Source organism: Talpa europaea, assembly GCF_964194135.1.
Source record: "Talpa europaea genome assembly, chromosome: 2".
Taxonomy (NCBI): domain Eukaryota; kingdom Metazoa; phylum Chordata; class Mammalia; order Eulipotyphla; family Talpidae; genus Talpa; species Talpa europaea.
In genome coordinates this window covers 127,646,677-127,666,675 of record NC_140068.1, presented here as the reverse complement: position 1 = coordinate 127,666,675, position 19,999 = coordinate 127,646,677, and positions in this window count along the sequence as shown.

Genomic DNA, 19,999 nt, shown 5'->3' with positions numbered 1-19,999 from the left:
ACCCCTAGAGCAACGCCCTTTTGCTCATCTGTCAATAACAGGAATGGCTTTCCCGGGTCTGGGAGTGCGAAGGCTCATCTCAGAGAGCTTTTCCTGGATAAAGCAGAGAAAATGGGGTGTAGAAACAAATAAAAGCATGATCATGATCACCAGGCCTACTATGGGAAGGATCCATGGCAGTAAGGGAGAGTTGGTCCAAGTTTGGATGTCCTGGTCCCAGCTTTAGCTGACAAAAGGTCAGTCAGAGGGGGCTTTGCTGGTCAGATGAGCAAGCCCATGAATATGTTGGAGGAGGGGGACACCTGAGTACACATGATTTCTCACTAAAATCTCTCTCTCAGACCTTCAACACTTTCTTTTGCTTGCTTTCATTCTAATGCCATTTCATTTTATCCATCCGGCTTTACATAATCTTAAGGCCCTTCAGAATATCCCTCTTCCATACATTTCTTTTTTCAAACACACATACCTCACCTCACTTGCATTTACCAGACTTAGCAAAACCTTAGTTTTAGAAGGGAATTGAACACCATCTAACCAATGATGAAAAAACACAAATTTAAGGTAGACAGCCCCTGTAGTTTTTCATTCCTGTACCCAGTGATTTAATTGGCAGAGAATGGTGTCCAAAGCCTGCATCTGTTGGGCATATTAATGTTTCCAATTTGGCTAAGGTCACCCTGCAGGGTTTGAATCCAGGGAGGAGGAAGGGTGGGTGGCCGTCTGGAGAGGATTTTTAAAAGGAGAAATTCCAACTGGACTGACACTGTGTAAGAATCCCAAGATGCAAAATCCCTTCTGCACGTACTCCATGACGAGCTGCAGCTTCGGCCCAAGGGACACTGGACACCTAGGTGTGCTCACTGCGGGACTGAGACTGATCATAGCCTAGGCTTCGTGGAGCAGGAAGATGTGCGGATTTTCCAGCTGAGCAGGTCATGGTGGATTAGGGCTGCTCTGTGAATAACCTCTGCCCACCTTGGAGAGTCCCGTTTGGATTCTAATATACTGGTCCCAGAGTCTTTCTTAAGGGGAGCTAGAGAGCCTATCTATGTGCTCCTTGCAATCTGCACGATTTACCACCCAGGCCCAAGCCTTTGCAAGAGCTCCTGCATCCTCTGCACCATCCGTGTGCCCAGGGGTGAGCAGCAGGTCTCTCCCACCAAGGGGGCAGAACCTAAGATGGGGGAGAGAGGCCCAGGGTTCCTCGCCTGTGGCCCTGTGACCTCTGGAGGCTCTGCCCACACAGCCCCACACCCCTCTCCTGGTCCTGTACCTGCTCAACTCTCCCCAACCCCTCCGCACGCCAACCCTCACCCGCTCTGCTCCTCTCCAGATGCTTCACCAGTTTCGTTGCCTGCCTGGTCCTTCACCTGCTCTGCTCCAGGGACATCAGTGCTGCCCAGACTTCTGTGCTGCAGTCCTGTGAGTCTCATGCTGCTCTTGGCCCCTCTGACTGGGCCCAGCCCCGGAGCCTCTCCAGAGCCTCAACCTTCCCTGGTGTACTCCTGTTCACCATGGCCACTGAGTGCTTGTTCTTTGGGGGTGGGGGGTCTTCTGCCGGGTATGGCACTATTTTTAATCTTTGTTGCTCTCCAGTTCCAATGCTGCACAGCAGCAACAAAATTCTAGGATAATTTCTAATACTCTATCTCTGGCCCTGATGATTCCTGAAGGGGCCACTGCACTGGAAGGCCAGTCACATATTGGGGGACGTCTTAGGGTGGTGCTGGAGGCCTGGGGAGCTGGACTGATCCTGTTGGCCCTGCTTTCCTGGTCCCTCTCCAGCTGGGGGCCTGTCTCAGTGGTTCTGCCGTGCTCCCCATTGTTCTCCAGCTGGGGTCTAGCCACAGAGGTGCTGGTGTCCCCCCAGCCATCCTCCCGCTCTGGGCCTAGCGCAGAGGGACTGCCCTTTGGGGTGTCCTCTAGCAGGGGGCTTGGACCTGCAGCAGTGGTGTGCTGCTGCGCATCCTCCAGCTCAGGGACCTGGTGGAGATGACCCTGTTGCCCGGGGTGACATCCTTTCCCCTCTTTTGGACTTCCTGCTTTCGCAGGATACCTGGCCTTGGGGCATTCCCCAAAACCTCAGGCTGAGGGAGTGGGGTGGGTATCTTTTCCAATCTTCTGCACTGGGTGCTTTCCCAGGATACCCGGCCTTGGGGTATTCCCCGAAACCTCAGGTGCCGGCGGGGTGGGGGTGGGTGGGGAGTCCTTGTAATCAGGGTAACCGGGATCCCGGAAGGTGACGCGCTTCGGCACCTGGAAGGTAACGCGCCTGGGCCGCTCCTCGCCCTCCTCCTCATAGTCCTCCTCCCCCGCCTGCTTCCTGGAGCAGAGGATCAGGTAGGTGGCCATGACCTCGCGGTACTTGTTAGTGTCAATGGCCTCCCGAATTTCCTGCCTCTGGTAGCCTAGGCGCTCCATACCTTTGGTTATGGCCAGGTCCTGGGGGCAGAGCGACGGCTCGCTGAAGGGCAGGAGTCCCCTGCTCGTTTCTGCTACCCAGGCGTGCTGCTGGATGCTCTCCAGGGTGCTGCGCTTCCAGGGGTCCCGTGCCAGCATTTTGGCCAGCAGGTCCCCGCCCTGGACCATGAGGTAGGTGGTCTGGTGGACGTTCCCACCCAGAATGCACTCCCTGATTGCCCTGAGGCCGGGCCCCCTGAAGGGCAATGTGCCGGTCACCATTTCGTAGGGCATGATGCCCAGGTTCCACACGTCCACCTTGGGGCCATTGTACTGCTGGCCAGCCAAGGTAGACCTTGGGGGCCCTGTATTCTGGGCGACAGCAGCACATGCTCAGCGCCTGGGGGAAGCCTTGGACACTGAGCCCGAAGAGGTAAAGGACCTATACAAAGAAAACTATAAAACACTGTTAAAAGAAATAGAAGACACAAAGAAATGGAAAGACATCCCCTGCTCATGGATTGGTAGAATAAACATTATTAAATGGCCATCCTACCAAAAGCAATATACAGATTCAATGCTATTCCAATCAAAATCTCAATGTCATTCTTCAAAGAACTAGAACAATTATTGATGAAATTCATATGGAATTACAAAAAACTCTGAATAGCCAAGCTCTCCTGAAAAAAAAAAGAAGGGAATGGAGGCATCACACTCCCAGACTTCAAACTCTACTACAAAGCCATAATCATCAAAACTGCATGGTATTGGAACAAGAACAGACACACAGACCAATGGAATCGAATAGAAAATCCAGAAATAAACCCACAGATTTATGGTCAACTAATCTTTGACAAAGGAGCAAAGACTATGCATTGGAGCAAAGAGAGTTTGTTCAATAAATGGTGCTGGGAAAACTGGGTCGCTACATGGAAAAGAATGAAGCTTGACCACTACCTCACACCATACACAAAAATCAACTCAAAATGGATTAAAGAACTAGACATAAGACCTGAAACCATAAAATACATAGAAGGAAATATAGGCGAAACACTACATGATTTGCACATCAAAGACATCTTTACAAACACATCACACAAAGCAGTGATAGTGAAGGCAAAGATAAACAGCTGGGACTACATCAAATTAAAGAGCTTCTGCACAGCAAAAGAGACAATAACAAAAACAAAGAGAAACCTCACCAACTGGGAGAACATTTTTTTACACAACACTAATGATAAAGAACTGATCACAAAAATCTGCAAAGAGCTGATGAGACTCAACAACAACAAAGAAAATAATCCAGGAAAAAATTGGGCAGAAGAGCTAAAAAGAAACTTCTCTGAAGAGGAAATGCAAATGGCCAACAGACATATGAAAAAATGTTCAACATCACTTGTCATCAGGGAAATGCAAATCAAAACTACCATGAGATACCATCTTACACCAGTGAGAATGGCACATATTAAAAAAACTAGCAACAACAAATATTGGCGAGGGTGTGGAGAAAAAGGAACTCTTCTGCACTGCTGGTGGGAGTGCAAACTGGTCCAACCACTATGGAGAGCTGTGTGGAGATTTCTGGACCTACTAAACATAGAGCTTCCATATGATCCAGCAATTCCACTCCTAGGTATTTACCCAAAGGACACAGAAACATCAATTCCAAAGAACACCTGCACCCCTAGTTTTATAGCAGCACTATTTACAATAGCTAAGCTTTGGAAACAGCCCAAATGCCCAAAAATAGATGACTGGATCAAGAAGATGTGGTACGTATACACCATGGAATATTACTCAGCATTCATAAAAGATAAACACATGCAATTTGAAGCAACATGGATGGCGCTGGAAGGGATCATGCTCAGCGAAATAAGCCAGAAAGAAAAAGAAAACTACCGGATGGTCTCACTCATAGCAGGAATCTAGAAAACTTAAATAAGGGACCAGGAAAAAGAATAACTATAAGAAAGTGAAAATCAAAATCAACAAAAAACTATGAACCAGAGACACTTTTTGGAGGGTGGGGGCCGGGAGGGGAGGGATTGGGGTCAGAATGGGGGGGTTGCAATTGTTGGGGAATATAAAAATAAAATTTATTATTAAAAAAAAAGAATAACTACTTTTTAAAACTAATGCACATGACCAAAGTTAAAAAAAAAAAATCAAAAAATCTGTTTCTATCACTATCTAATGCCTTAGGAGTATTAGTTATAAATGACAACTATATAAAGTCTAATAAAAAATTCCCAATTTTGAGATCAGGATTTAAGATTTTGGTAATCAAAAACTAGATCAAAACTTAATGGTTGAATTTGTAGCAGGCAAGCCTTACAGTTTTCATGTTGAGTTTCAATATTTTATGTTGAAATGTCTCTATTTTCAAAAGGAAGCACACAGTATTCAGGAAAAAAAAAAAGAGTAATTGACCTAGTCTACATCAAAAAAGATAAGTTTGCATTGTGATGATTAGTCCTAAATCTCTTGATAAAATTCTTTTCCAGAAAAATCCCAGATTGACTTCTTTCTTTCCCCTTGTCCTAGCAAAATCTAGCCTCATGGGCAAGTTCCTTAGCAACACTGTGTTCCTCACAGGTATGTAGGAAATGTATATGATATTAAGTCTCTCTTATTTTTCTTGGTTTTCATCAATCTATCTAGTACTTGCCTAAGAAAGAAATTTGGTTTTTGGGATGTTATAATTTGCAACTCTGAAATTAATTTAAAATTCCTGTCCTAAGAAAAACTAACAGCTACAATTGGTATCTCTCCCTTAAATTTTTTCTTTTATCATTATTTAAATGGTGGCCAAATTTCATATAAAACTAAGGTCTTATTAAGTTTAAGAATGAGAATGTTAAACAATATCACTTTCTCTAAATATTGTTGAGCTTGCAGGTTTATTTTTTTGCTTCTTATTATAAGAAAACTAAAATTTAATGACATCTCACCTAAACATATTAAGACAGTTAAAATATGTGTTTCTGTATGAGATATCCAAGATAATAGGGTGGTCCCCAGGTAAAGGGGAAGTTCCAGGTTCCCTGCCCAACCCAAAGGAAGAGAGAGAATGGAGCTGAGAAGGAGAGAAGAAGCTGCAGTGGAGACTGAGAAGGAAAGAAGCAGGATGGAGCCAGAAGGAGACCTGGAGGAGGCACATGGAGCCGAGAGACACGTGCAGAAACTGCACTTGCCTTTTGGTCGTGGACTGGGTGACAACAGCATGGGCAAGAGACCGGTGGGGAGGTGACAATGGTGATTTTTGTCTTGATTTTGATTTTGCTCTTTTCCTCCCACACTTGTCTGGTTGTTTCTGATCCTTTTCTGTGGGTCTCCACTGGAAGGTGCTTTAGACTTTGGAGAGGCTTTCAGGCCTTGCTCTAGGCCAATCCTGTTTGGGTGGACTTTTCCCCACAAGGGGACAGGTAACTTTGGATGCTTGCTTTAGAAACTATATTCTTTACCTTTCCTGCATTGTTTACTAATTTTATTAACGTTCCTTTTCATTTAAGTCTCATATGTTTTCTGTTGATGCGGCGGATGGCAGAACCTATTTAGAGCAGGCAGGTTTGTGGTGTCTGGGCTGCCCTTCTCCCTGACCTCTAACAGATTCTTTGTCTTTTCTGTATTGTTTACTAATTGTGTTAAAGTTCCTTTCCATTAAAATCTTACATGTTTTGTGTTGATGCGGCAGATGGCAGAACCTATTTAGAGTAAGCAGCTTTGGGGGTTCTGGGGTGTCCTTCTCCTGCCCTGTAACAGACTGACTACTGCCACCTCCTGGAAGACAAGTGACAGGGACCAAGGAGGTCCTCAGCTCCCCAGTGATGAGGTCTTTGTGGTTGAGCCTGGGGTAATCCTGGATGTCAATGGCAAGATATGAATTTTCTGATTGCTACAAGAGCCGCATACTCTGTACTCACCCAGCATTCTGGACCCAACTTCCACTCCTTACAAAATATAATAGTAATGGCCTTGATGGTGGACAGAATAGAAAGACTGGAAAGGAGGTGCCCTAAGACCATAGCTGACTCACAAGGAGGTAGGGATAGATGGTAATAGCATGACCATTAACCCAGCTGTAGAGATCGTGACCCTTAGGCACCAGGGCCTTATCACAAGGCATGAGACCCAAGCAGGATCAGATGCTCTAGGGAGTGGAGCACAGACCAGAGGGAAAAGATACAGAGATTGGGCCCATCCTGGAATCTCCACTCCCCATCCTGGTATCTCCGGTCCCTCTTGGATTCTGCGTGGTTATCCAAAATCAGCAGACAACTGACGGCTCACAAGGAGTGAACCCCCCCCCCCCCCCAAACAGAAGAGGACTGTGTCTGTAAAGTCTCTGCACTGGCTCGGGGCAGCACTCCCTCTGCCCACCTGGGACTGTGTAGGTTCCTTTTCTTACCAACTCTCTCCCTCTGCAGGGCAGCAGCTTCCTGCCCGCCTGTGACCTGTCAAGGCCGCCCGCCAGCAACCATGCAGGCCTCTCTCAGCAAAACCTGCCCCTTTCCCTTTCCCCAATAAACCTGTTTTTTAAATATAACTACCGTCTCTGTCTCGTGGAGAAACTCGCCTGGGAAACTCGCCGCGTGCCACTGACAGGGGAGCACTGACACCTTTCCCAGAGTGAACCCCAGGACCCCGCTGTAACGCAACCAACCCATTCCGGGTGGGTTTATGAACGGTTCTAGCAGCCACATGTTCCTCGCCCTTGTTTGTAGTCGCCGCTCTCCTCCGCACACTCCACTGCCCTCCTCCACCCTCGACACCGCACCCCCACCCTACTCCAGGTGCTGCCATCAGGCCTGTGTTCAGGCTCCCAGGGATCCGTCATCTCTCCTAAAGGCGGGAGGAGAGAAAAGCCTGATGCTTTTTTACCTTACCCTACAATCCACCCCCTCAGGGTTTTCTGCCAGACCATCTACATATAGACAATTTTGTTTCTTAGCAAACATAAACAATGCAGCCATGGCGCACAAAAGTTAATAGTGCACATCACACTATAATAACAAAAGACAACAGAACACACGTTAGTCCAGGCGAGGTACCAACCTAGTGGCAAAAGACATTCATTGGCACCAGCAGATGATCCACCAAATCTGCTGCCTAAGGCACTGCAGCATGCAAGGCGGGAACTAGCTTATTTAACTCATGATAATCTACTGTCATGCGCCAAGAGCCATCGGGCTTCTTCACTGGCCACACTGGTGAATTGTCAGGGCTGTGGGCAGTACGCTCAATGCCCGCTTTCTCCAGTTCTGATATTGTGCCCGTAATTTCCTTGTAGCCTCTGGGCAACAGATATTGCTTGGTATTAGTCACTCGCCTAGGGACTGGCAGTTGTGTGGGCAGATGTTTAGCGTGTCCTCTCACCACTGCCTTTACCACACGCACTCTAAGGTGAAACTTCCAGCTTTGGTCTCTCGCCATAAGCCACATAGTACATCCACCCCCAGGATGTACTCCAGGACAGGTGATACATATACTTTATACTCTTTTGGGGGGTAATGGCCCAATCCCCAGAGATAGTCTCACTGATGTCACCTTGACACTCTGGCCTCCAGAGCCATCAATACAAGTAGACCTGTGAAATCTTTCTGGATTTCCATAGAGCAGAGTACATTCTGCTCCTGTGTCTGCCAGAGCTAAAACCCTTTGCATGTTAGTTGGGGACCAGTGGATGGCAAGCTCCACATGTGGCCTCCAGTCCCCGCCCATCCCCTGTGGACAGGTTCCTTGGCCCTCACCCTATTTGAAAGCGATCAGGCCATCACCCGAGGATGGGGTTGGCAGTAAGTGTGTTCCAGGCACAGGACATGTGCCTGAGGCCTGGAGCTTCCAGGCTCCCTCTGAGCAGCAGTCCTTCTCATGGGCGTGAACCTCTGGTCTTCTTGCAGCTGCTGCCATAATTCCAACAAATATAGATTGGGCTGTGCATGTATTTTACTGCTATCTACACCTGCTCTCACTAAATCTGTCCACATTTGGTTATGGGTGACTTTAATAAGTTCTGTGATGCCAGAGGCTTCCTTTCCCTCCTTGGCATTCCTTTTGACTTTTCATCAACTACCCATATTCCCTTCTGACTTTGAGAGCAGCAGCTCTCAACTTCGCCCAAGCTGGCTATCACTGTTGTGACGTCGTGTAGCTGACGACTCACATGGGGTGCTACAACTGCCATTAGGGATCCAAATGAGGATGAGGGGACATTTTTTAATACCAAGTCTCTCATCCCTGCTGTGAAACGCTCATCATCAGGACCACGGGAATTCACATTAAACATGGCCTGCCGCATCCCCAATTCCCGAAGGACCTGTACCAGCTCGGCGTACGTCTGCCATCCACTTACTGTGTCCGGCACGTCTCCTGCATCAGACAGACTGTCGGTGTGGCAGCCATTATCCATTCCCGGAGGGTGTGGTCGCCCTGGCCATACCGCTGGCTGTTCTGTAGCCTCTGTCGCAAGGATGGGTGTAAAGCCATGGAGGCCATTCTCTCCATCACTTGTGCTGTGCAAATAATCCCATCCAGCCCCAGGCCCCACAAATGTAGCAGCCAGGCTGCCAAGGGTTCCCCTGGTTTCTGGTGGAAACTGTTTGCCCAAGTCCACCAGTTCTGCCTGGGTGTATGTTTGATAGGAAGTAAATTCTGTCATTTGTGGTGGTCCAGCAGCCTGACCCCCCCACCCCCCACGCTGGGACCATGGGTGGCTGCCGCTTTATTTCTGAGTCACCACTTGGTGGGCCTGGAGCATGGGACCAGCCTCCACCTCCTCTCCAGAGGAGTCCGGCATCTCCAGGGTCGCAGGTTGGTTTGCCATTGCTGGTTGTGACTCGGGCAAAGGGCCAGCCTCCCTCTCCTTCCTTTCTGAGCGGGAGTCTGGCATCTCCAGAATGGTGGGTTGGTTTCTCCGAACTTCTTCCTCCAGAATCCTCAAACATTGTTGCAGTTTCCGCATCTCTTCCTCATCTCATCCCATACTCGCTGGACTCTAGATTGCTCTTTCTGCCTGGACTCAAGCAGAGCTGTGAGAAACACCCATCCCACGGCTCCTGCCACCTCGCGGGCACTGCATGCATTCAGGGTTTCTTCTATTTCATACAGGGCCTGTTCCAACTGCCCCGCCGATCCATCTACCTCTGGCCATTCCTGGAGAGGTGCCCACAGGGCGAGGAGGTTGGCCACCGAGCACCATCTGCTCATGGCCGGCCACCTGGCAATCCCTCCCCAGGTTCCAAAGGGTTTCGTCTGCGTAGAGCCGTCCTGCTTTGAACCGTCCTGTCCTCTACGCCAGTTGTAAAGCAACCAACCCATCCCGGGTAGGTTTATGAGCGGATCTAGCAGCCACATGCTCTTCATCGCTGTTTGTAGTCCCCGTCCTCCTCTGTACGGGGTGGAACTGGGTGAACTCTCGCAGCTTGTCAAAATTAACTGCCTTGGAGACCGGCTGCTGCTTGGAGTCCGGCTAAGAGGCAGGGGATGAAGCGTCTCAGCGAGCCCTGCCCCCGCGACCCGCGTCAGTGTCAGTCTGGGATTCCCAGCCAGGCTCCTGGCGGGGACCTGCTTCAGGGCCTGGGGCATGGTTGTGTCAGTGAAGTGACCTGATCTGCGTGGCCTCGAGCAGACTGAAAAACACGTTCTCTTTGATTAGAGGTCAGGGTGGAAGAGAGGATAACGTGTAGTCATGACACCGAAGGTTATAGGTGTAACCTTAGGTGTAACCTTGGGTAAGATAACGAAATTCTTTGGTGTAGGTAGTGGGGTCCCTAGTGAAACAGCCGAGACGCTTTTCAATCTGGGAGAGATCAGACAGAGGGAAAGGATCGTGGACTCCACCTGCTCCTTCAGTCCCCGCAACCTCCCTAAGGGGACAAAGAGGACGATTGTGAGAGCAGGTGTGCTGGCTGGGAGGTAGAAGGGGGGGCAGGCCTGGGGAGCTGAAGGAGGTGAAGACTGAACATCTAGAGGATCAGAGAACGCAGAAGAGGGGTCCGGAAAGGGTGAAGAGTGAGAAGAGTCTCGAGACTTGGGAAGTAGAACTTGTTTGCAGGAGGGAGGGACGGGAGCGCACGAGAAAGCAAGCCTGGACATGAGGGATCTGACCATGTTCCATTGCGGTGACAGAAACTGTTTAGGTCTGTAAGGACCGTGAAATGGAAAGTGCCATGTCCCGGCCAGTGAGAGCCATTCTCCAATGGGCACTGAGGCCGGGCAGTGTTGCAGAAGATGAGACGCTGAGGTGCAGATCTGGCCTGAGTCCCAGAGGATCGAGGTTTGAGAGAAGGCGTCCCAGAGGGGTGGCCGGGCTCGGCTTGGAATTTGTGGACTCCTGGTTAAGTCGGCTCCTCTCCCCAACAAATGGGGGTACAGACTCAGGACCAGAGCGTCCCACGACCTGATCTGACCTTTGGGGGCCCAGACCCCGAATCGCAGCAACACACGACCTGGTCCTGGCCTATGGAATGGGGGCAGGCGAGCGAGGGTGACGTCCCCACCGCTCGGTTGTCCCCTGGACTGGGACACCTGGACTGGACGGGCGTCCCCAAATCAGAACCAGGAGCAATGGGGGTCGGCTGGCATAGGCCTGCGGTTTATGGAACAGTAACCAGGATGGGGGTGAGGAGAGGAGCCGGGTAACCAGGGGTGAGGGCCTCCCAGGAAGGAGGGTCAACAGGCAACTCACCCCAAGGATCAAGGCCAGTGGTGGATGTGAGGCGTCTGCCATGGAGAGGAGAGTCCCAGGGACGGGGAGACGGCCCCGGCGCCAAGGAACACAGCCTTCCAGGTTTCGGGCACCAAGATGAAAGGTTTGGCGTGGCAAAGAAAAGGGGAGCCAGGCTAAACTTTCTCAAAGGAAGGGAAAACTCATTGTGCCCCCAGGCGAGCTTTGCTGACCCAAGGTGGGGTGTCCCTGAAGTCACGCCCGTTGTGGGGGGAGATGTCATTTCATAGGGTGAGGAGAGGTTAGGCAGGAAAACTGGGTTGGCAGGGGGAGAAACAGGCTTAGGGGGAACAAAGTTGTTTTTTCGTGGAGCCGAGTTGTTTTCTCCTGCTTATGGCTTCAGTTTCGGTTTGATGGAATCAGGGGTACTGGTGTCAGGGCCATCTTGTTGTTTGTATGTGGGCTTCCCCATTCCTGGCCCCTGCATCGACCTTTCATACCAGCCTTTTGTTGATAGGAAAAGGGGCGACGGTTCTTTCTTTGGCTACTTCCTGCTGGACGGGGGCGAAGACCGGGGTGGGGGCTCAGGCCTGGTTATGAGAAGGTCTTTGCAGGGACATGAGGACATGGGTGGAGGAGTTGGTTAAAGGTGCTACGGGGCGGATCTTGGATCCCGTGTTGGATGAAATGCAGTAAGCATGGGGCAAAAAGAAAAAATAAGGTTAGGATCAGAGGCCCTGTGAGTGCTAATACCTTGCCTGAGGCTGTGCTGATAGGAATCTCCAGGCATAGACAGAAGAACTGGAAGTGGCTTGAAGTGATTGGATTAGAAACAGAGGAGGGAGAGTCAGAGGGCCTCTGCTCTGTAGGCTGAGTGGAACCTGGACCAGGGGCGCAGTGATGTGTACCCGAGTTGGGCCCAGCACTCGCATACATACTGCTTGTCCACAGGGACTGGTTTGAACCTGCAAAGCTGATGCCAGAACGTGTTGCCCAAGACCTTGACAGCCATTGGTGTAGTCAGGATGATCGTGTGTGGACCCATCCACTTTGGCGGAAGTGGTTTTGGAGAGATGGCTTTCAGAAGAACCTGGTCTCCAGGACACAGCAGGTTGACAGGTGCATCAGGGGACGGAGGCACAGGTTGTGGCAGACAATGGTGTGTGTGTTCTTGGAGGAGCTGTCTGAGCAAAGAGAAGTATGAAAAATATCCAGCAAACAGCGAAGGTTGGACGGGGAGCTCATGGATAGTAAGAGGAGGTCTGCCACACATCTGTTCAAGGGGGTCAGGAACAAGGGGCCACAAGGGGTGGCTCGGAGGTGCACTAAAGCCAGTGGGAGCAGCTCCACGCAGGATTTCTGCAGCTCAGTGGAGAGTTTGGTTAGGTGGTCTCTGGTCAGACCATTTACCCATTCTCCCTTACCAGAGGATTGCGGTCGGGAGGGAATGTGTAGGTTCCAGGTGATGCCCAGGGAGGAGACCTGTGGAATAATCTTTGAGATAAAGGCAGGTCCATTGTGCGACTGGTGATGGTGTCCACCATAGTAAGAAGAGGGTGTTATCTGCGTTAGGGAGTGGAACACCCGTGAGACCTAGCAGGATGTAGAGTCGAGGATTGGGAGAGGGAGATGAGAGGGTCTTTGACAAAGAGAGTAGAAATCTAACAGACAAGAGGGTGATGGAGGGGAGAGAGCCTGGTGAATGAGTAGGTCCTGGAGCCGATGTGGAGAACTAACATCTACAGGTTGGCCCAGTGTGGGTTTTAAAGCTTGTCTAGCGACACGAGCAGCTGCCACAAGTGCGCGCAGGCAGGGCTGCCATCCTCTTACAGTGGGATCCATTTGTTTAGAGAAATAAGCAACTGCTCGCTGGACTGGCGTAGGTTGGCCCAGAACCCCTAGAGCAACGCCCTGTTGCTCTCTGTCAATTACAGGAATGGCTTTCCCGGTCTAGGAGAGTGAAGGCTCATGTCAGAGAGCTTTGCCTGGATAAAGCAGAGCAATCAGGGTGCAGAAACAAAGAAAAGCATAATCATGATCACTGGGCCTACTAGGGGCAGGGTCCATGATGTCCTGGCCCCACATTTGGCTGACGAGGTAGTGATCAGAGGGGGCTTTGCTGGTCAGATGAGCAAGCCCACGAATGTGTTGGAGGAGGGGGAGGCACCTGAGTACACACGATTTCTCACCAAAATCTCTCTCTCAGACCTTCAACACTTTCTTTTGCTTGCTTTCATTCTAATGCCATTTCATTTTATCCATCCGGCTTTACATAATCTTAAGGCCCTTCAGAATATCCCTCTTCCATACATTTCTTTTTTCAAACACACACACCTCACCTCACTTGCATTTACCAGACTTAGCAAAACCTTAGTTTTAGAAGGGAATTGAACACCATCTAAACAATGATGAAAAAACACCAATTTAAGGTAGACAGCCCCTGTAGCTTTTCGTTCCTGGACCCAGTGATTTAATTGGCAGAGACTGGTGTCCAAAGCCTGCATCTGTTGGGCGATATTAACGTTTCCAATTTGGCTAAGGTCACCCTGCAGGGTTTGAATCCAGGGAGGAGGAGGGGTAGGGGGCTGTCTGGAGAGGATTTTTAAAAGGGGAAATTCCAGCTGGGCTGACACTGTGTAAGAATCCTAAGCTGCAAAAGTTTGAGGTGACAATGCTCACTGCGGGACTGAGATTGATCATAGCCTAGGGCTTCCTGGTGTAGGAAGATGTGCAGATTTTCCAGCTGAGCAGGTCGTGTGGAGGAGGGCTGGTCTGTGAATAAACTCTGTCCACCTTGAAAAGTCCTGTTTGGATTCTAATATACTGGTCCCCGAGTCTTTCGTAAGGGGAGCTAAAGACCTTCTCTATCTGCTCCTTGCAATCTGCACGTTTTACCACCTGGGCCCAAGCCTTTGCAAGAGCTCCTGCATCCTCTATGCCATCCCTGTGCCCAAGATAGAGCAGCAGGTCTCTCCCAGCAAGGGGGCAGTATGGGGCTCAGGGAACTGAGCCTATGATGGGGGAGAGAGGTCCAGGGTTTCCTGCCTCTGGCCCTGGGGCCTCTGACCCTGGGGCCACCCACACAGCCTCATAACCCTCCAGGGACCCTGTACCTGCTCAGCTCTCCCCAGCCCCTCCACACCCCACCACTCACCCGCTCTGCTCCCCTGCAGGTGGTTCACCAGTTCCGTGGCCCTCCTGGCCCTTCACCTACTCTGCTCCAGGGACATCTGTGCTCCAGGGACATCGGTTTTGCCCAGATTTCTGTGCTGCAGTCCCGTGGGTCTCATGCTCCTCCTGGCTCCTGTGACTGGACCCAGTCCCTGAGCCTCTCCAGAGCCTCAACCTTCCCTGGTGTACTCCTGTTCCCCATGGCCACTGAGTGGTTGTGCTTTGGGGGTGGGGAGGCTTTTGTCTGGTGTGGTGCTATTTTAGTCTTTGTTGCTCTGCAATTCGAATGTTGCACAGCAGCAACAAAATTCTAGGATAATATCTAATACCCTATCTCTGGCCCTAATGATTGCTGAAGGGGCCACTGCACTGGAAGGCCAGCCACGTCTTGGGGGAGGTCTTAGGGGGGTGCTGGAGGCCTGGGGAGCTGGACAGATAGTGCTGGCCCTGCTTTCCTGGTCCCTCTCCAGCTGGGGGCCTGTCTCAGTGGTGCTGCCGTGCTCCCCAGCGTCCTCCAGCTGGAGGACTGACACCGAGGTGCTGCTGTGCTCCCTGGTGTCCTCCTGCTGGGGTCTGGCCACAGAGGTGCTGGTGTCCCCCCAGGCGTCCTCCAGCACCGGGCCTAGCGCAGAGGGTCTGCCCTTCGGGGCGTCCTCTAACAGGGAGCCTGGCCCTGCGGCGGTGGTGTGCTTCTGGGCGTCCTCCAGCTCAGGGACTCCTGCAAAGGTGACCCTTTTGCCCGGGGTGGCTTCCTTTCCCCTCTTTTGGACTTCCTGCTTTCGCAGGATACCCGGCCTTGGGGTATTCCCCGAAACCTCAGGCTGTGGGAGGCTGTCCTTGTAATTGGGGTCACCGGGCTCCCGGAAGGTGACACGCTTTGGCACCTGGAAGGTGACGCGCTTGGGCCGCTCCTCCCCCTCCTCCTCATAGTCCTCCTCCTCCTCCTGCTTCCTGGAGCGGAGGATCAGGTAGGTGGCCATGACCTCGTCGTACCTGTCAGCGTCAATGGCCTCCCGAATTTCCTGCCTCTCATAGCCCAGGCGCTCCATAGCTTTGATTATGGCCGGGTCCTGGGGGCTGAGCCACGGCTCGTTGAAGGGCAGGAGTCCCTCGCTCGTTTCTGCGACCCAGGGGTGCTGCTGGATGCACTCCAGGGGGCGGCGCCTCCAGGGGTCCTTTTCCAGCATTTTGGCCAGCAGGTCCTGGCACTGCTCCGTGAGGTAGTGGGGCAGCTGGAGGTACGCCCCCAGGACGCGCACCCTGACCGCCGGGAGGTGGGGCGCCCTGAAGGGCAGTTTGCCGGTCAGCATTCTGTAGAGAAGGACGCCCAGGCTCCACACGTCCACCTTGGGGCCATTGTAGCGCTGGCCAAGGTAGACCTCGGGGGCCCTGTATTCTGGGCGACAGCAGCACGTGCTCAGCGCCCGGTTGAAGGCCTGGAAGCTGAGCCCAAAGTCCGCCAGCTTGACTTTTCCCTCTCCGGTCAGCAGAATGTTCTTGGGCCTCACATCCCTGTGCGCGATGCCTTTGGCATGGCAGTGGCTGAGGGCCGCGAGGATCTGCCGAAAGAGCGGCCGGGCCGCGCTCTCGCCCAGGCGGCCACGCCTGTCCAGGAAGGCCTGCAGGTCCTCCCCCTGCACGTACTCCATGACGAGCTGCAGCTCCGGCCCGGTGTCCACCACCTGGAAGAGCTCCACGATGTTCGGGTGGTGAAGGGCCTTCATGCACCCCATCTCGCGGGCCAGGAGGTGGAGGTCGGGCAGCTCGGACTTGCGGACGCCCCTGATGAGCACCTTCGTGCCCGTGAGCGCGTGCACCGCCAGCGTCACCTTGGCATGGGAGCCCCGCCCCAGCTCCCGCAGCACCAGGTAGCTTTGCCCTTGCCGTCCCTGGGACATAGCGCCTGTGCGCTTGACTACGCTGACCACCCTCACCAGCCCTGACTATAAGCAAATACAAAAAAAAAACAAAAACAAGGAAAATAAGGTAAAAAACAAAGAAAGAAAAATAAAATAACTAAAATAAATAGCCTAAACAAATAATTAAATAAATAAACCAATAAATAAAACAAAAGAGAACCAAAACAGGCTCTCACTGTCTCTCACGTCGTCCGGAGTGCACAGGTCACTGTCCAGAGCTTCCCGGCTCCTGAGGACACAGGCGCAGTCCGGGCGGGCCTGATGCAGGCGGTGCCGGTGCCGTCACAAGGGCTCTTTGTGGCGTCAGAGCCACAGGCCACAGCCATTGGCAGAGGGAACCGCCAGCGGTTTCTCAGCCTTAACGAAAAAGCTGCCGCTTAACGACAACCCTTGGAATGCCCGAGAGGCCCTTTCATCTGTCCTGAGCAATCCCGTCCAGGGTTTTGGCTTTTCCAGGCGCCCCCATCCTGGCCCCGCCTTGTGCAGATGCTTTACTGTCGCGCTCACACTGTGGGGAGAACAGCAAACAGGGGGCGCAGGCGGTTGGGCGCGCGCTGGGGAGCTGTCCACAGCCTCTGCCGCGCCCGCGAGGGTCCGCGTGGCGCGCAGACCCCTCCTGCAGCGCCCGCTGCTCCCCTCAGCAGTGGATTTCAGTCAGTCTGCCTGTTCTGTTCCAGGCTGTCTCTGGGGAATCCTCTCACCCTCCCGCGCATCTGGCCTGCACCCCGGTGCTTGTATAAATAAAATACATCTTTAAGAAAATTAAAAAAAAAAAAGGCACAGTTACTGCTGTTGCAATGAACTAGTAAGGTTTAAATTCTAAAATTTTCAAGAGGTAATTTCAGGATTCTTTTTCAGCCTGTCTTTCTTTTTGGGGGGCTGTAATTGTGTCATGCAGTCAGTTTAGTAGAAAAATAACATTAAATAATAATACTATATGCTCAAAAGTTCCTTTGAGAAGGAATATACTAACAAATCCAATAGGTCATAACAGTACCAGTGTGCTTAAAACTAAACAAAAATGTTAGGAAATTCAGAATACTTTGTTTTTTAGGTTGCTTTTAACACTTCAACCAAAATAAAGTGATTTAATAGTGATAAATATCAGGAAGTATAAGTATCATTGTTTTAATTCTATGCATATTACATATATCAATATGTGCACTTACAAATATATTAATATCTGAGGAAGGAGATTTAGAGAGGTTAATTACTTTTTCCAAGGTTACCTATATATGATATTCACTCAAAAGAAACAATGACTAATTATTGAGAAACTACACTGTACTTTTGTAGAATTGATAGTGTTCTAGTGATCAAGATATACAGAGACTGTTGTGATAAAACTGACTTTTCAGTGGCAGGGAATAAAAGCAATATAAATAAGTTTTAAAATATCCAACAGAGAAATAACAAATGGTGATAGGAACTGTACAAAGGATCGAAACAAACCAATTGAATTTTCAATGCCATTTAGGATAACATCAAAATATGAAACCCATCAGGATATTTTTAATAAAATGTATGTATCTGTAAAGCTTTGAAAACATTATTCTTTCATGGAAATTATAAGACTTCAATAAATGACAATATGAACTCTATTTGCAGACCAGGATGCATACAGCAAAGTTTGGGAGAAAGCACAATTGCAGAGGGGAGCACAGAGAGGCAGAAAGGACTGAATCACCCTGCAGTAAGAAAAAGCAGGTCAGTGTTTCATGTGGACAAAGGAGAAGGAATTGTGAGACAAGGTCAAAGATATTCACAGAAACTAGTCACTCAGAACTTCCTAATTCAGGGGGATGGCCTGAACTTCAACTAATTGTGAAAATGGAGAGAGGTGTTGGCGAGTGGAGTGAATTGAATAATTTGTGTTTGAGGAAAATCTCTTTGCATTGGGGAAACTAGATTGTAGGAGAACACGATGCAACAGGGAAAACAACGGAGAAACTTGCAGTAGACAAAGAGAGAGGTGTGGGTCAGAATGGTACTTTGCTTAGGATGTTAGCTAATAGGGCTGATGTGGATGGATATAGAAAGTGAGGGAAAGACAGAAATTAAAGATGCTGCCAAACTTTCTATCTTGAGCAACTTGGTAGATGTAATTGCTATTTGCTTTTTTTTTTTTTTTAAAGATGTATTTATTTATACAAGCCCTGGGTACAGTCAGAAGTGCGGGAGGGTAAGAGAATTCACCAGAGCCAGAGCAGAGAACAGAATAGGCAGAGTGACGAAATACACTGCTGAGGGGAGCAGTGGGCACAACAGGAGAGTTCTGTGGTGCCATGTGAGACCCTCGCTGGTGGCCAGGGATTGAACCCGCACTGCAGATTCTGTGGGCAGCTTCGCAACCTAGTACTCAACCCCTGCGCCACCAGGGGAGGCCCATGCTTTTTTTTTTTTAAGTTTTATTTTTATTTGCTGAATTCAGAGAACAAAGAGTAGAGGTTTGGGTAGATGGAAGATTGGTGTAGTTGAAGAGGTTAGGTTCCATCTTCTTTTATAAGAAATCACACCACTCTATCTAACAAAGATTATTGATATAGAATGTTGAGGGGAAGAATCAAGGTGGAGGCCCTGTTGCAGGGGTGAAAGAGTTCACCAGAGACAGATGGGAAATACCAGGCGAATTTATTGAAATACACTGCTAAAAGAAGCAGAGGGCGAAACAGGAAGGGTGGACTGCTCAGAGTTTGGGTCCCAAGTCTCTACGCTTTAGAACCATTGACTGGTTAGGGTGACTAGTCTTGGGTGTGTCCTGACTGATGATCTGAATCAGCATAGAGGATCATCAGTTCTGGGCCTCACCAGCTTAAGGTCCATGTTTCCATGGCAGTTCCATCCACTCCCTTTATCATTCCAGCCTCCCAAACTTGCCTCTGGCCAAGGAGTGGGGGCTTGGTTTTCAAATTCTTAATGATACCTTGACAGACCAGATGTGCAGGGGTGAAAAATTTCACCAGAGGCAGACTGGAGAACAGAAAAGGCACATTTGTTCAAATACACTGCTAAGAGAAGCAGCTAGGAAGACAGGAAAGATCTGCAAGTGAAGAAAGATTTTGGGCTCCCTTTTATAAATAGTTTTGTCAGTTTTGCTTTGGGGAGTTAGTTTTGGGCTGGTTAGTACAGGGGTGTCTGATCCTGGGGGCTTGATCTTTGACCCAGAATGTGTCCTGGCCTTGCCTCCACATTCCTGGTCAAAGGGATCCATCTTACGGATTGGGACCCAGAGCAGCCTCATCAGTTCTCTCTGTGTTCAAGCCTCCCAAACCTTCCTGCTGGGCAAGGGGTAGGGGCTTAATTTTAACCTTATTTAACACTACCCCACCATTTGGTTTCTGTTTTTCTGCCACAGTGGATAATTTCCTATATGCGATTTACATTCCCTCTTCTTGGTCTTCACCTGTCTGCATCCATTAAATTTGGAAGTCTCTACTGACAGAAACAATTCAAAGCATGCACTTTATGACTTAACACTCTTATATCAATAAGTGTCAAGTAAATTACCAAAAAGGGAACCCCAAATCCCCAAAGGCTAAACACGGAAGCAATTCTACATTTTCTTAAGAGAGAATTTCTGACAATTAAGTTGTAAGTTATGGTACAATCAAAAGAGCAAAAGGGGGTTGAATTGGGTTGCTTTATTTTTTTATTACTCATTCCCTGTCAAAACCATGTTTAATTACCAAATATTAAAACATGAGCCCATCAAATCAGCAAAAATAGTATAAATTCTGGAAAAAGGAAAGAAAATACTGTGATTTCCAGAGAAAGGATTATGTTGTCACTCCTGAAGTATACATCTGGCCAAACACGGGTATCAGGGTTTCATTTCATAAGG